This window comes from Populus nigra, chromosome 5 (assembly GCF_951802175.1).
Source record: "Populus nigra chromosome 5, ddPopNigr1.1, whole genome shotgun sequence".
NCBI classification, from domain to species: domain Eukaryota; kingdom Viridiplantae; phylum Streptophyta; class Magnoliopsida; order Malpighiales; family Salicaceae; genus Populus; species Populus nigra.
Window position 1 is genome coordinate 10729708 of NC_084856.1, and position 17785 is coordinate 10747492.

Sequence of the window (17785 nt, forward strand, 5' to 3'; positions counted from 1 at the left end):
AGTTTTAGGTCACTTTTTAGCAAAATATGGTGCATACAAATTGCAGGGCTAATCCTTTTATGTTCGTCAATGTCTACCCAATCGTGTCTTGTGTTCCTTCAATACTCTCAATAGCTTTTCTTTTCGGATTTTGATTAGATCATTTGCAATAATTACCGGAAGGGTTTCATCCTTTTCCAAGTACACATACTTCAAATGTTTGGGCAAAGACTTCAATTCCAGCTTCGAGGCCTGTTCAACAGAAGGTAAAACCCTTTCATGTGAATTAGAGAGTTGTAAATGAGAGTTAACCAAACTCTCTGACATTTTAAATAGTAAATACAAAGACACAATTGCTTATTTCATGTCTTCATTATTCTCTAGCTTTGTATCCTTATCTGTCTTGCTATACTGTAATACAAAGTTTAACTCATCTTGCAATAAATTCTGCTCAAAATCATCTTGCATAATGGGGTCAATCATCTCAACATGAAAAATAGATTCAGAGTCATTAGGATATTTCATAGCATTAAAAATGTTAAATGTTACTATTTCTCCATCAAACTAAAAGATAAAATTCCCTTATGCACATCGATCTTAGTTCTTGTTGTTTTCATAAATGGTTTACCTAACAATATATGAGTTGAATTTGAAGCAAATTCATCATCCATGTCAATGATGTAAATCCATGGGAAAAATCAGTTCATTTACTCTAATTAAAACTTCATCAACAATATCTTCAGGGTATAAATTAAACCTATCTACTAATTGAATTATTACCCTTGTTTCCTTTAAAGGCCCTAGATTCAAAACCTTATAAATTGAAAGTGGCATAACTTTGATCGATGCTTCTAAATCAAGCATAGCTCTTTCTACCTTATGATTTTTAATCACACATGGTATAGTAAACATACCTGGATCCTTACATTTCTAAGGCAATTTCTTTTGTATGATTGTGAACACATTCTCTCCAACCTTTATTTTCTCATTAGTGTTCAACTTTTTTTTTTATTATTGATGCATAACTCCTTAAGAAATTTTGCATATCATGAAATTTGCTTGATCACATCCAATAGTGGAATATTAACTTCAATCTTCTAAAAGGTTTCCAAAATCTCTTGCTCTCTCTCTTTTCTTTTCTTTCGTTAATCTTCTAAGAAATGGAGGTGCAACTAGATTTTTAGTAACGAGAAAAATGGGTTTACTACTTACCTCACTAGTTTGTGTATCTAATGTTATCTGTTTTGTTCCCTTCTTGTTGTTCTCAGTCGTTATTCTTGGTTGCTTGTTATTTTCGGTTGTTATTGAATCTGATAAGGAGGTTCACACCTCCTTTTCACTTCTAAGAGTTATAACACTAGCATTCTCTCTTGGGGTTAATCTTTGTTTGTGATGGCAGCTTTCTTAATAACTTTTACAAACGATGCAAGTTGTGAAGTTTGAATTTCCAAATTCTGGATGCGACTCTTGTTTCCTGTTAGAACATTTAAGTGTTTAGTGGCTAAAGATTTCACAATTTCTTCTAAAGACATACCCGAGCTTGATTTTTGGTTAGTTGGAGTAGCTGGTTTATTATGGCTAAATGCTTGATATTATGGTTGATTACTTGGTTGTCCATATATCATGTTTGAGTGGTCTCTCCAACCGGGGTTGTAATGGTTTGAATATGGATTGTATTTTCTTGATTGACTACCAAACCCACCTATCACATTCACCTGAGGGGTTGCATCTTTTTGAAGTTGTGGGCAGATATCAGTAGAATGTTCTAGGACTACACAAATTCCACACAATTTAAATTGTCTAACCTGTCCCAACGCTACCTATATGACAAGAAAAGTTAGTTCTAAAAGTTATGCATCAATATTAAAATGCATTACCTCGTTTACCTTTCTAGGGGCATGGTCTGCTATGATTCCAAACTACTATGAGTTTGCTGCCATTTTAGATATCAAATCTTTTGTTTCCATATGAGTCTTTTCTACAAGTACACCTCCACTTGTAATGTCTATTATGCTTCGGTCCATGGGAAACAATTCTTCATAAAAATATCGCAGCAATAATTGGTTAGAAATTTGTTAATGTGGGTAATTCGCACACAATTGATCAAAACGTTCCCAATACTCATATAAAGTTTCTCCATTGTTTTGGCGAATTCCACTAATTTCTTTATAAATTGTTCCAACCCTTGAGGTCGAAAGGAATTTTTCTAAGAACTTTCTCTTCAAATCATTCCATGTTATTATTGATCTTAAAGAAAGGTAATAGAGCCAATTCTTTGCTTTGTCTGCCAAAGAGAACGGAAAAGCTCTTAATTTAATTTGTTCCTATATTACTCATTGAAGCTTCATGGTTGAGCAAACCATATGAAATTTCTTCAAATCCTTGTGGGGGTCCTCATCTGCAAGGCTATAGAAAGTAGGTTGTAAATGAATCAAACCAAATTTTAACTCAAAAGCTACATCAATATTTGGAAATTCAATGCATAAAGGCTGCTGGTTCATGTTGAGAGTTGCTAACTCCTTTAATATCCTTTCTTTTGCCATGTTTTTGAAAACTTCATCTTCTCTTTTGCTTTCAGAATTGCTGGTGGAAAGCGTTAAAGTTGACAAACTCTCTTCTCGTCTCTTTGCCTTTCTATTTGCTCTTGTGGTTTTCTCAACTTTTGAATCAATTCCACTTGTATGAGAAGATCTTTGCATAAATCAGTAAACTATTAAAGAAAAATTAGATAAAACCTCCTCGACAACGAAACCAAAATTTGTTTAAGCATCAGAAGCTGCAAAGTATAATTTTGACTTTACTATCACAAATAAAATAATTTTGTAATAAAATATTGAAGACCAGGTCGAACCTAAAGAAAAATTTGTTTAATCTTCCTACAAGATACCGAAATTAAAAAGGACGGGGGTGATTTGAATAAAAAAATAAAGAAATATAATTTTGAAAATAAAAATGATAAATCAATATGTCATTAATTTAGTTCAAGGGTCAATACATCCATTTCTAAAAATTTGTTAATCATTGAAGTAAAATAAATATTCGTACAGTCAAGCAAATAAATTCAATATCTTTTAAAAGTAAGAGGAATAAAGGAGATTATAAGTAAATTAATTATACAAAAATTTCTAATTAATTTCTTACCTTCAAACGATTTTAATATTGAAAAATATTTTTTATTCACTTGGCAATAACCTTAGGAGCAAAGTCTGTAAAATTTATTTTAAGCAATCGTTCAAAAGCTTAAGCAATTTAACTTAGCTTATTCCTTCCTAATAAATTAAAGTGATATTTGCAATTATCAAGTTAATTCTTTTGCTTCTTATTTTAGTCCCTAACAACAATTACAGATTGAAAACTAGAAAGCATAAATATCATCTCAAAACAATTCAACAAACATGAACATAAATCAATAACATAATTATGAAATAAAGATAAATAAGTACTTAAATATACAAGAATTACAATAATAACATTACTTCTCACAATAAATAATGGATATGGAGTCTATTCCCATTGAATCGAACTTACTAATTAATTCTCTTGGTCTAGTAAATTCCAACAACGAAGTCCTATAGGAAAATTTCTAACAGCCAAGACATTTAAAAAATCCCTTGTCACGTTGATCTCCTCTATTATTGTATCCTAATAGGCAGCTCTCATGATAAGATATTAAGGTTAAAGACTAAGAGGTTATAAGTTGTAGAGAAAATCTATCTGATCCCATTAGATTTCTTTTTAGCAATAAGACTTTCACTGTTAGTTCCCTATCAGATTAAGAGATAAACCTCATCATCCATCTTGCATCAGGAGTTTCATCTTGAAAGCAAATTTTTTTTACTTGAATCCTTCATAAAGGTTGTAGGCCTGAATGTATAGATGAATTTAGGCTTTTGAATTGCTTTATTTCAATATTTGAGTCTTAAGATATGCCCATTTGAATGCTAAATGTGAAAAATAGAGAATCCAACTGCAAGTATGATTTCAGCCCGATTTTTGCAGGTTTATTTAGAGGTCCAAACAAAATCAAATTTCTACCATTAATACTTTACTGGAAAGCTTGATATGTGTAATTCAACTCGGTTAAGCCCATGTTCATATTCTAGAACTTTAACTTGGCGAAAAACTTGTTACAAGAAGTAAGATCCGAAACATAAAATGCAAAATTTTTATTTTTTAGCAATTAATTCACAGTCTTTTAGGTATGTCAAAATCATAAAATAACTTCAAACAAGCTCAAATAATCTTAAAACACATTCAAAAGCATAATTTAAAAGGAATAAAATTATATATATATATATATATATTACACTTATCAATGCTCAATTCTATAAATAGGGGGTAAGCCCGTATGTAACTCTTCTGGAAATACATATGAAAACTCCTCAATCAACTTCATAATATATCTTGACAATTCCATACTCTACTTGCAATAATGATTTTGCCCCCACCATGAAAACGAACCCAATTAAAGCTTAACGTCTCCTTTCTTGGCTAACATAAGCCCTATACCTATTTTCACCTTTTTTTTAGTGACTTCACAACTAATCCTTCTAACTTGCCAAGAACTCAATGACAACATCTTCTTCCCATTCAGCATAAATAAGCAAGTATTCTTATGTTCATTGTAGGTCATAACTTTATCAAATTGAAAAGGACACCCTGATAAAACATGTTTAGCTGACATCAGAGCCATATCACACAAAACCTTATCATGATAGATTTTGATGGAAAAAGGCACACGAACCTACCTTGTCACTTGAATCTCTCCATTCTTAAGAAGTTAATGTCACGACCAAAAGATTGATGTCTTCTCCCAAGTGCAGGAGTGTCGAAGTAATAAATAACCCAATAAGACCGGGGTCAAACCACAGGGAGGTTAATTGTATAAATTATAAATAAAATAATACAACAACAACAACAACAACAACAATAAGTTAAAGAGAAGTTGCAAGAAGTGGACGCCCTAAAATAACAGGAAATGAATTACATGCTTCAACAGGTTGTGTGTCCAAGACAATAAAATCCATAAGATAAATGAATTTATCAACTTGTACTAACACATCTTCAACTATTCCTCTAGGCACTTTTACAGATCTATCGGCAAGTAAAAGAGTTACAGAAGTTGGTTTTAACTCACCTAGATTGAGACTTTGAAAAACTGAATATGGAAGTAAATTCACACTAGCTCTAAGATCAAGTAATGCTTTGAGTAAGTTGAGTGTTAATTGCCTCTTGCTTTTCCATAAATGCATGCAATGTTTCATAAGATTTCTTCTAGGAGGGGGAGCATAAGGAGGTGCATATCCATGAGAATTTTAGAAAATATGGTGTACTTGAAACATTGGCTATGAAGTTTGAGCATTATTGTTCTCACTCTTCCAACTGAAATTTAGATGATTTCTCCAACCAGGGTTATATGTTTGCGAATATAGGTTATGGTTGGGCCTTTAAAAATTGTTTAATGCATGGGCTTGTTCATGGAGACATTCTTTAAAAGAAGGCAAAGTTGGACAGTCATTGGTTGAATGTTAGTTGGTTTCACATATTTGACATGCAATGTCTTGAACAGATTTTAATTGACCACTCTTTTTCAATTCTAGTGCTTTGACTTTTTTAGCTAAAGATGCAAACTTGGCTTGGAGGTCATGATCATCCCTAAGGTTGTATATACCCCCACTAGATGTATGAGGTTGGGTTTTACTTGGTGCCTCATAAGTACCTGTGGTGTCCCAATTTTGTGCATTTTCAGCTAGCAAATCTACGTATTCCATTTCTTCATTAGGGTCTTTATCTTCAAAAGTTTCATTGCACATCAATTCAACCATTTGCCTATCTCTAGGTGTTAATCCTTCATAAAAATGTGAAACTAATCTCCATGTTTTAAAACCATGATGGGGGCAAGTATTAAGTAAGTCTCAATACCTATCCCAACATTGATAAAATGTTTCTCCTGGTTTTTGAGAGAAAGTAATGATTTGTCTTTTGAAAGAGTTTGTTCTGTGAGATGGAAAAAACTTTGTTAAAAATTGTTGTTGCATTTCATCCCAAGCATGAATGGATCCAGGTCTCAAATTTTGTAGCCATGTTTTAGCTTTATCTTTTAATGAAAAAGGAGAAAGCTTCAATCTAACGGTGTTCATGCTACAATTTGAGTCATTATACGTGTTGCAAACCTCCTCAAATTCCCTTAAATGCAAGTATGGATTTTCTAAATCTAAGTCATGAAAAAATGGTAAAAGTTGAATAATGTCTGTCTTAAAATTAAAATGAGATGCATCAGGAGGAAAAACTATGCATGAGGGTGCACTTGTTCTTGTGGGATTCATGTGGTCTCTAAGTGTTCTAACCCAAATATTCTTATTATTCTCATTATGAAGCGATCGGTTATCTTCTTCAGCCATATTTTCTAAAAATGATGAGGATACCCTACAAAGTCTACCACTTAATGTACGTGACCACACTCTCATGCACGTGTAAGAAGAGAATAAAAGGAAGAAGAAAACAAAAGAAAGAGAAACAAAACAAAAGAAACAAAGTTAGATATAAGAAAAGAGAAAATAGAAAAGAGAAAATAAAATAAATACTATAATTTGTACAAGAATTTACCTCCTCGGCAACGGCGCTAAAAACTTGACACGACCAAAAGATTGATGTCTTCTCCCAAGTGTAGGAGTGTCGAAGTAATAAATAACCCGGCAAGACCGGGGTCGAACCACAGGGAGGTTAATTGTATAAATTATAAACAACAATAATACAACAACAACAACAACAACAACAACAACAACAACAACAACAACAATAAGTTAAAGAGAGCTTTGAGATGTGATATTGATGTAAGGATTAAACAAGGATAAAAATAATTGTCAAGGTTAAGGGATCCACTAATGGTATTTCAAACAAGTATAGTATAAACTTTTTTTATTACTCAACTGGAAACCACACACAAAGGAGGTTCCAATTGGATTATAAATTGTTAACATGATTACATTAGTTATCTTATTCGAATAATGTTAATACTTGTAAATTTTGTCAGGCATTCATGATTATAACTTATGTTAACAACAAATCAAGTTCCTTTCATAGCTCAGGTGTCGGTTATACCATACAGTATGGGCTATGAAGTGCCAAGTATTTGTCGTACCAAGTGTTATACAATATAAATCTAGATTAACCATTTAACAAGCAAAGTATTAAAAGTGAACAAGATAGCAAATATAAAGCATGTTAGTATCCAACATTAAGGTCCATGTTAAGTTTATATTATACTTATTCTTACACCATTAGTGTACCCTTTTCACCTTGACATAATTAACTTAACTAAACATAATGAAAGAAAGAAATATAAATAAACAAGGAAAGTAAATGAAAAGCATAAGCAAGAGATTAATATAAGCAAAACTTAAGCATTACAAAATATAAAGAGAGAGCAAGAGCATAATCTTGATCTGAAAACCAAGATGCCTAAATAAATGGCAAATGCCTCCTTTTATAGGCAAAATTCAGAACTATTGATTTGTTGACTAATTGATGAATGGGTGGCCACATCTTGACTTGATGACAATTCTTATCTTCTTGTCTGCCAAAAACATCATTGATAACGTCATAATTTGAATAGACTTCAATCATGAAAGTTCTAGGAAATTGTCTCATCTTTCCAGAGTAAACATTTGAGATCATTTGGACTTCTAGAACTCGAGATATGGGCTGAACACTGAACAGTGTCTGGGCTGCAAGACAGATTCGGACTTCTTCTTTGTTGCTATAATTTGGACTTGACAAAGGCCTTTTTAAATCTTGGGCTCCACATGAAAGTTATAGGCCTATGTCTTATCTTTCCATCCATATAAAATGGACCTAAATCCAAGATCTACAGCTCTAGATATGACCCAATTACCGAACAGTGTTCCAGTTTGGACTACACCAGCATCTCTTTTTTTAAGTTTGGCCATCTCTTTATCCTTTCAATTTCAGTACTTCAACTCATCAATCAATTCTTTCATTTATGTGATAGGCCTGCATTTAAGATGAACATTTATCATAAATTAAAGGTATATTATATAATTAGATATGTTATTATAAAACATGCTTTAGTTAAGGAGTTATTGATACTTCAAGTGCAAAATGATGATATAAAACCTTGATAAAAATACACTTTTAAGTATTAATCAGTTACCATAAACTATATGATTTAGGATGTGGAACAATAACTAAACCTAATTTTTCCACCAAAGTAGTGGATGCAACATTAGTGCAATTTTCATTGTCAATGATCATTCCACACACCTTATCCTGAACTTGACATCTCATATGAAAGATATTCTCATGTTGTTTTTTGCTAACATCAACTTGTGCATTCAAAACTCACTGCACTACTAACAAATCACCTTACATTGCCTCAAAAATCTTCTCCTTGTTCATCCTTTCTTATCTCATCCTCAACTTCAGTTTTGGCCTCATCACTACTGACCAACTCCTTATGTTTCTCATGCACCACCATAACTATTTTGTTCAGACATTCAAAAGCAATATGTCCATGACCTAAACATTTGAAACACTTAATGTCTTATGACCTCTTAGGATGTTGAAGTTCGATCACCTTTTCTTTACCCTTTGTAAAGTTTAAACTTTATACTCCTCTTATTAAACCCCACTTTCTCATCTAGTTTAATTGTATTTCATATTTGTGAAGATGTGGAAATAGATTTTGAAGCATTCACTGTTATTATCCTAGCTCAAAAACTCCAATTCTTTTGTTGTTTCTCTACCTCATTGCAAGTTTTATCACATCATTTAAGAAGATATATGGTTACAACTCAACAATATTAGCAATATCTTTCCTCAAACCACCAATAAACCTAGCTATGGTCTATTACCGGGGTTCTATTAATTCACAACGTATCATTAGTAGCTCAAACTTCATCACAAACTCCTCCACACTTAAATAACCTTATCTTAATGTTTGAAGTTTTATGTATAACTCGTTTTTGTAGTATTCAAGTACAAACCTCTTCTTTATCACCCTTTTCATAGTCATCCAAGTTGTGATATCCTCTTCACCATCCTTTCTCCTTTGAATTTTCAAGTTCTCACACCTTACACTTCTTTTCATCAATATACTCATACTAATCAAACATATTCTTAACCTTATGAATGCATTCCAAGCACTCCTCAAGTGAGTTACTACCTCTAAATGATAGAAATTTAAGTTTAATTCCACTAAGAGGGTGATTATTCTACCTTCTTAGTCTACCCCTTTTGTCAGCCTCATCATCCTCATTCGGCCCAATTCAGCCTTTACGACAACATTTTGTTGCACCCTACGAGCTTGTCTTTGTTAGGGTTGCAAATTGTTCTTTTGCATCATTTGCATGATGGCATCTATCTGATCATAAATTCCTATCATTTCTTCCTAAATCTCGTCATGAAATCATTACAACCCAATAAGTTGCACTTGTTCCAAACTAACTCCCCTTAGAATTTCATCTCTTTCTCCAACTATAGTATATCAATTTCCCACATTTCACACACAAATCCGAACAACAATGTTTTTCAACTCAGATAATAAATTCAATGAAAAATAAAAACAACCACCACAATCAGTAAGGGAAAACTCGTTCCAATTCAAATCCAGGTCAAAGTAAACAATTTATTTCAGTCCACAATCCCTGATATTTCTGATCCTAAGTCAGCCGCATAAAAAGTACCAAATTGATTTTGAAATCTTTACTCTGATACCAAGATGATGTGCCTTAACTTCCTAACTAGAACAAATTAGCAATTTGATATGAAGATGAATGAAGGTAGGTTTGGTTATATGGTTTTATCTTATGGTGTTTAGGCTGAAAATTACATGATTTGTAATGGAAATAAGGGATAAAGTCTAAATGAAACTCTTTGATAAGTTAGAGACACCATAAAGGAGTTCTCATCAAGATAAATACACCACACTCTTTGTGATTAAGAGTGATAAGTCTGAATTGTTCTTTAACAAATTCTGGAAATGGAAGAACAAGAAAGAAAACTCTTTAAATGAGAAGTTGAAAAGTTTTATATTATTTCAAAAGTGCCTAATACTTGGTCTGAAACATCATTACATACTTGAAACAACCCTATAAATCTAGAAAATACCAAAATAACATAATTGAGACCTAAAGAAATAATTTTGTTCAGAAAATTAGACAAATAATAAGTAGCAAATGTTTTTTACTTATAGAACACACACATACACAAATTCAAATAACCATAACTTTTCATACAAGACTCAATGCATGTATGGTTGGACAAGCTGGAAAGATGACATTCTGGACTAGAAAACCATGTAAGATAGGCTTATTTTCCAATGTTATAAAATGGTGAAAATTCAGGCTCAAATTGGTCCATGGGCTGACAGCAAACTCAAACTCTCCAAAACTCCCAAATCATGACCCAAGCCTTATTTGAAAACAAACAAACATATTTGAACCATTTCCATTCAGTTTACAAGCCTCTAAACTCATCGAAGCTTTAATCATGCTAATGTGACTTGTTAAGGAACTTGTAGTTGTTTCACTTCAACTCTTGTCATTGGACCATCTGAATGCTCATACACATTAGAATCAACCCCTTCCATGTTAGAATCATGATGCATATCACATAGTGACCTTTGCTTCAATAGACATACACACACTATAAGCAGAATAATAAGTTTTTGGATCTGTTTGCTTGGTTAGTCCTCTTTACCATAATTTACTTCATCTGGTATGAGAGAAACAATCGAGTTTTTCACCAGGCTTATTGACCTCATCATGTTGTTAATGAGGAGATTTTTTAGTTTATCCGGTCCAGGTTAGTTAAGCTAGAACCAAAATAACATATTTCAGCTACTCTTAGGCATGTATGGCGTCTTCTAGAGTCATGAGGTACCTATAGTTTGTTGTCCTTCGAGTTCCACTTACTGTGTTTGTTGTTTTTGCAAAACCGATTGACCTGTTTCACAACTGTTGTCCATGCAATCTTGTTTTTGAATATTTTATAGTTTTTCTTAGATTTTGCTTTATTCTTGTTGTCTAAGGTTAGTTGGATTTGGGTTACGGGATGTTGTATATCTTGCGATATGTCTTTTGTATTTTTATATAGTTTTTCGCTTTAATACAATTACACTTGTAAAAAAAAAGGATCGAAGGCTCTCTTCTTGGGTGTTCTTGAGAGGAACCTGAATTGAAGTCTGGCCAAAGTTTGCAACCTGGTCTTCAATTGTTGATCTCTGCAACTCATCTTCTATAGTGTCCAGATCAATAGCACCTTAACAAGTTAAATAGCAAAAAATTATTTATAGCCTGCAATCCCATTTCATTTCCAAAGAAACTAGTGAATAAGAACAATAAATATTAGCCAAGGTAAACCATATGTGAAAAATAAAATTGAATAGTCCAACAATACTCTACTGTTGGTTTTTCTCGGTGCTTATGTTCATACACTAAATCAATCCAGTGTGGGTATCTGAGCTAACATATTCACTTTCAAGTGCCTCTTGATTTTTGTTTACAAATTCATACGAGCTCAGCACTTAAAGATTAAGGTCAAACTTATTCTGGATCACATGTCAGACATAATAATATACTTCTACACATAAATCTCAACACAATCCGTTACAATCTATAAGCAACACATCAGAGTATCATTTATCAAAGAAGCCCCTAAATACAAGTATCATGTGTTATTTCTTTCAATTTCAAATGACTTCCATCCCTCATCAAGCTTTGGCGTTAGATGTTGGGGGCTTGAAAAAATAGATAACACTGCCATATATCTTATGGTATGATATGAGAGAAGAGGGACTCATTTGCTCACTGGTTCCAAGATGATGCTAGACTCCAAGATGGCCATGACTCGTAACAGTGAACATCAAAGATTTATAAGACGGTCGTCAACTCATGAACTCCACAGAGTAGATTATTTATTAAGACCAAAATTGATATTGTGTATAAAGCTTATAGTTTAGAATTCATTTCATCTGTTTGTAGGTAGTTTGTTTGAAGCTTGATCTCAATTTGTATTTGACACATGTCAACATTTATTTCAATGACAAATCAAATTTGCACGACAACAAAAAAGAGTCGTGTTTGGATTAGTATAACAACACTTGTTAAATAAGTAATGGCTGAATTCTAGAGTTTATCTTAAGTTCGAGCACCTTGTGGCTACTACCTTAATTCCCCCTTTCCTGGTTCTCTCCCTAGCATCTCTCATTCGGTTTCTTTTCCTCTATTGTTTGGTCATTCTTTTAATACATACAAACCTAATTATACGTGTCTGATATTTTAACACAGTAAAATTCAAAAACTAAAATTCAATAACAGAGTTGGCTACCCTTTCAATCCTAACCTCTGTTGTTTCCTTCAGTTATGCTTTATCTCGAATCTTTATAATCCTTTTCTTCTATCAAAATAGTTTCATCAAGAAATAAAACTCATTATACTTGTATCACATTAAGTTTCCAAGTACATAGCATATGTTTATCAAGAAATACTTAAAACCAATACTTGTAAATTACGGTGAAGAGATGTGAATGGCTTTAACCTAAGAAGGTAATAAGGCACAATCCCCATGCTTAAATTATGAGATCCATAGTAGAAGCTGCAGTAAGGAATGCAACAACTGTCACACATCCAGGAAGAAAGAACCACCAAATACATGTAGAAAACCATTGCGGGTCTTGTAGTTTTGGATGAGAACTGCATGGGTATATTAGGATTAGAGAAGTTACGATACCCTTCTCCAAACACATGAATTGGTGAAGCAAATACTAAAATACTTCTAAAAGTTTAGTTAGAAAATCTTTGTTCATCATGCTAATGAACAGATGATGAGAAAACAAACCTCAAAACATTTTACATCCAGTGCTCCAACAGGTTCGATAAGATCTTGAAAGGCCGAGGCCTTGTTAAAATCAAGATCCTCCGAGGAATAATTAGCCAAAACCCAAAGGAAGACGGGATACTGTGTTAAATCATTATAACAACTTCCTCAAGTGTGTTTAGAATCATCAGGTATACAAAGTTTGTTATATCTCTTCTCCTCCAACTCTCCATGACAATTTATGTTATTCCCAAGGTTACATTCCTATCAAAAAATGAAATAATTCCACTCTTGTCCTTACTACTTCCTTTTGGAAACAAAAATTCATTTCTGGTAGCAACTATTAATGTTCAACTTCTTTTGCATCCTTTTGTGATGTGAAATTCATGAAGATAGGGGCAAATGAGTCATAAAAAAAATCTCTATTGCAGTGTATCTAAACAAATAAAGAGTTTACCAATTGCCAACACTCGATCTTCTATGCTGCCTAACATGTTTTAATTGCCTTTGCTGCATATTTTCATTTGCTGAGACTGTATTATTGACAGAAATCCCCTTTTTAGAACTTAAATTGACAAGTATAGGTCACTTAAGAGACTTACGTTTCTGTTCAAGCTTGTTCACCAGCATGGAAGTTTTTTTAATATGGATGATCCTCTGGTGGCTTCAACCAAATACTCACAATAAAAGTGCAAGACATTTTTCATGATTTCTAAATTTATAGGGTTTTTGAATATCTATACACAGTAGAAAAAATAAAATAAAATTATTTGGAAGTTTTTAAGATTTCATTAAATAGATCTAGAGTTGTTTATGAATTTATTACCTGGAGATCTGATCTTTTTTGTTTTGCTTTAAATAGTTCTTTAAAGGCTGAGTTGTCACAAACCACAAGTCGTCTAATTGTTCGGTCTCTAATGATAATACACACAAACCACTAATGAGAAATCTCCTAAATTTTTATTTAGAAGAGAGAGATTGTTATACCTAGAGTACTAATTTCTGTTCTATGACTTACGTAGATTTTCTATCTAACAGACAACCACAAAAATAAAAGGCATAGCTTACTATTTATAAGAAAATTTTCAAAAACCCTATAAATTGGCAAAATATTAATTTGCCACTTGAATAATAGCCACATATTAATTCAGGACAATATTAGAAATTAACTCAATCAAGTCCTTAATTGATTTTTCTAGGTTTAAATGTAACGACCCGTCTTTTTCATAGCAAAGAATTGATGAAATTTTTATATATAAAAAATTTCTCTCGACTTTCTTTAGTGGTGAATCCACCCCTTGTTAATCATTAAATTAAACCTTGTTTATTCTTAAAATTTTCAGCAGAGTTTCCTTAGTTTTTATAAGTACCAAGTTATCAACATCTTTTATATACCTGCACTTAGCATCAAAATAAATCTATATTTCCACAACTCAATCATATCATGACAACCTCAGGTATATCCAACAAATCAACTCATTTTTTTATACCTTCCTTTTCAAATTTATATTTCCATCATATACTTCCCCTTTTAAACTTTAATACCCATATTAAATGTCATTATCGTCATCAGTTATGCATATTTTCAAAATAATAAGTGTCGTACAAGTATTACAATCCAAAAAAAATTACACTATTTTAAATACAAGTACAACCTATTAAAGTAATTACAAAAGATTACACTACCTAACAAAAGAACAAAATAACTAAAAACAAAGTAATGTCTAAAGAGGTCCAGTAGTATGAGAGAGTCCTGCGTAAACAAAACATAAATAATACCCACAATATTATAATGATTTTAAAGAAACCTAATAATTACATGTAAAATGTCATCTACCACATTTCACTTTATACTTAGGTTTAATTTCCCACTAAACATTTATTTCACAATAATTACTCATATTCTCTCAAAATATCTAATTCCTCCAAACTCCTCCATTTCAAACTCATATTTTCATCTATAATTAATGTCCCCAAATAAAACAAACACTTTAACTTGAGAGTTCTTTCTTCATAACCCTTTTATGTTAACTCATTCAATTCTAACATAACTAAAATAGTCTTCCCAACCCCAACTCTTCAATTTCTCAATTACACTATACTAATTACATCCGTGCCTTATTTTCCAACCGTTGGACAACTAAATCACAACTCCATTTTCTTATTCTCCAATTTATCAGGTGGTTACGGTTAAACCACTAACCCTTAGTTTTCCATAACTACAGACCACTAGGTTAAAATTTCCTTTCTCTTGATCTTCCACTTTGTGGACAAATAAGTTACTTCATTAGCTCTTAGCTTCTGTTTCTACGAACAACTAAGTTTTATATTTTCCATTCCTATCCTCCACTTCGTTGACAATTAAGTTTTAAAATTTTCATTCCCTTAATCTTCCACTTTGTGGAAGATTAAGTTACTTCACTAGCCCTTAGCTTTTGTTTCTACGGACGAGTAAGTTTTATATTTTTCATAATACCTTTATCCATCATTACCCATCACAACTCCATTTCAATCATATTCTTCCAAGAATCATTTTTGTCAAATTCATAGTCTTAGTTCCAACCTTTCATTTCCATCTAATTCACAACATTAATTTAACAAGAAAAGTAAACAACTAAGGTAAACAAGTTTAAGGTAGCAACACCTACCTATAGTTCTTGATGCTCGAGCTCCTTCCGTCGGTGTCCCGATTCTGAATGCTACTCCTAACATTTATCGAAAGGCATTCGTATTAGTATCAACTTATAAGTCAACAATATCCGAAGTCCATTTCCCTTTCTTATATAATATTTTCACAACGTTTATATCATAACATTTATTTAACATATCCCTCCTATACCTACATTATGTTTCATCAATTCTATTAGTTCTTTTTATATAATAACCATATATAACATTATTCACTTTTATGCTAAACAAGATATTTCTTTCGTATACTTTCCTACTAATAATCTTAACCTTGACATACATTACTCATGACATATATTTTTAAACAAAACCACATATCCTCATTTCCTTTATTATATATGCCATAGCCACTTTCCCCCTTCTTATCATTGTTATATCCTTTTCTTAATTCTACGAAATAATCACACCCCATATTCATTTAATTTTCCTTCTCTCATGGACGACCATCTAGCCCAATTTTTCTCCTTTATTTTTTTTTACCATCATCTAATTTCACAATATCAACATAAACCATAAAAAAACCAATTTAAAAGAATATTCTACCAACATCAACACAAACCCTAACTTTTTTAAAATTTAGAAATTTCAAATAATCATGTGTAAAACATAAAAAATCAAGTAATTATCACTTTAAAACAACTTACCCAAGTGTATTAAGCAAGAATCAAAGCTTACTGCATTACCCTGGTTTCCTATTCATGATCTTCCTCATTCAAAGTCTACTTTCTCCCTCTAGAACTTCTCTGTCTCCTAAGTTCCCTTGTTCCTTTTTTCTCTCTCTTGTTTTTTTGTTGATTTATAACTAAAAACACTTTTCCTAACACAATTTTTTTGGGTTCCTCCTTGCCTTTTTCTCTCTTTCTCTTCCAAGCTCTCTTTTCTCTCGTTTCTTTTCATATTTTTCTATCCAGCCATGGTTTAATGAAGAAGAGAGTTGCTAGAAATTTTCCAGTTCATCAAGCTGATTTACAAAACTGCCATTACTGATTTTCATGCTATTTTTCAGTCTAATTGTCAACATTATTTGACAACCTTACCTGACTCTGATTGCTCTAAACTTTTAACTGTATATGAAAATATATGTGAAAGAGGTCCTCGTAAAGTTTCAGTTTGATCCAACGATCGGATTGAGTGTTATGTCTGATAGCGCTAAATTGATCAATAGGTGATTTTTACTAAAAAAAAATTCAAATTTTCTTGTTTAACTCTTTCATAAAACATATACATTAATCCTCTAAACCCTATGAGTAATTTTATCATTTTTAAAACAAGTATATGTTTTTTTTTAAAAAAAATCAAAATCTGACTAATGTGGATCAGTTTAGTGTACATGTCTTATAATGGGGGTTTACACTAAAAATATAATGATTTTTCTAGGTCTCAAAATATAATCTCTGTATTAATTATATTTTAATTTTTAAAATATATTTTAATCAAGTCATACTTAATTAAATTATCCAAGTTTAATTTTTGACTAATGCTTCTTAATGTGTGTGACCCATTAGGTTCTTAATATACTGACCCAAATATAAATTATAATTATAATTAAATAAATTAAATAATTTAATTTTTTATCAATTCAATAAATTGATTAATTTATATTTAAAACTGGGTACATTGTCTAGCAACGTGTCATGATTCTCCAAATATTAAAAAATTCATTAGTGGTTTGACCTAAAGTTTCAGTGACCGTTTGTTAATGTAATTAATATCCTTTCATCAATAATATTATGATTTAACATTATAGTATGGGTATATCTATCATGTTAAATCATGTTTATTCTTTACATAATAGTCATTGATCGTTTAAATAAGTTTTGAAAGTCTTTTCAAATCTCATTACATCTTGACCAAGGATTTCTTAGTCAATACTATTTGAGAATAGATGAAACATTTTTTCTAATTCACTTAGGGTGTTGAATCCTCTCTTAATTACTCAAGTACCTTCATATAATTTATGATATACCCAATGCTTACCCATTCGATAACTCAATTAAGATAACATGTAACAAGATCAAAACATAATATTTTCTATATAAGATAATTAGTGATCTTAAGTTTAAGGATCACTTATACAACCGTTATGTGAGCTTTTCCATAGACATGGATGATCTTTCTATATGGAATTTTCATGCAGATCAGTTTAGTATACATGTCTTATAACAAGCACCTACATATTAATTCTAAATATCTCTTATACCTCAACTTGTGAGAACAACTGCTTCCAGTTTCCACGACTCTAATAAATGTTCAGTATGAGAGCATCGACCAAGAATGTTTT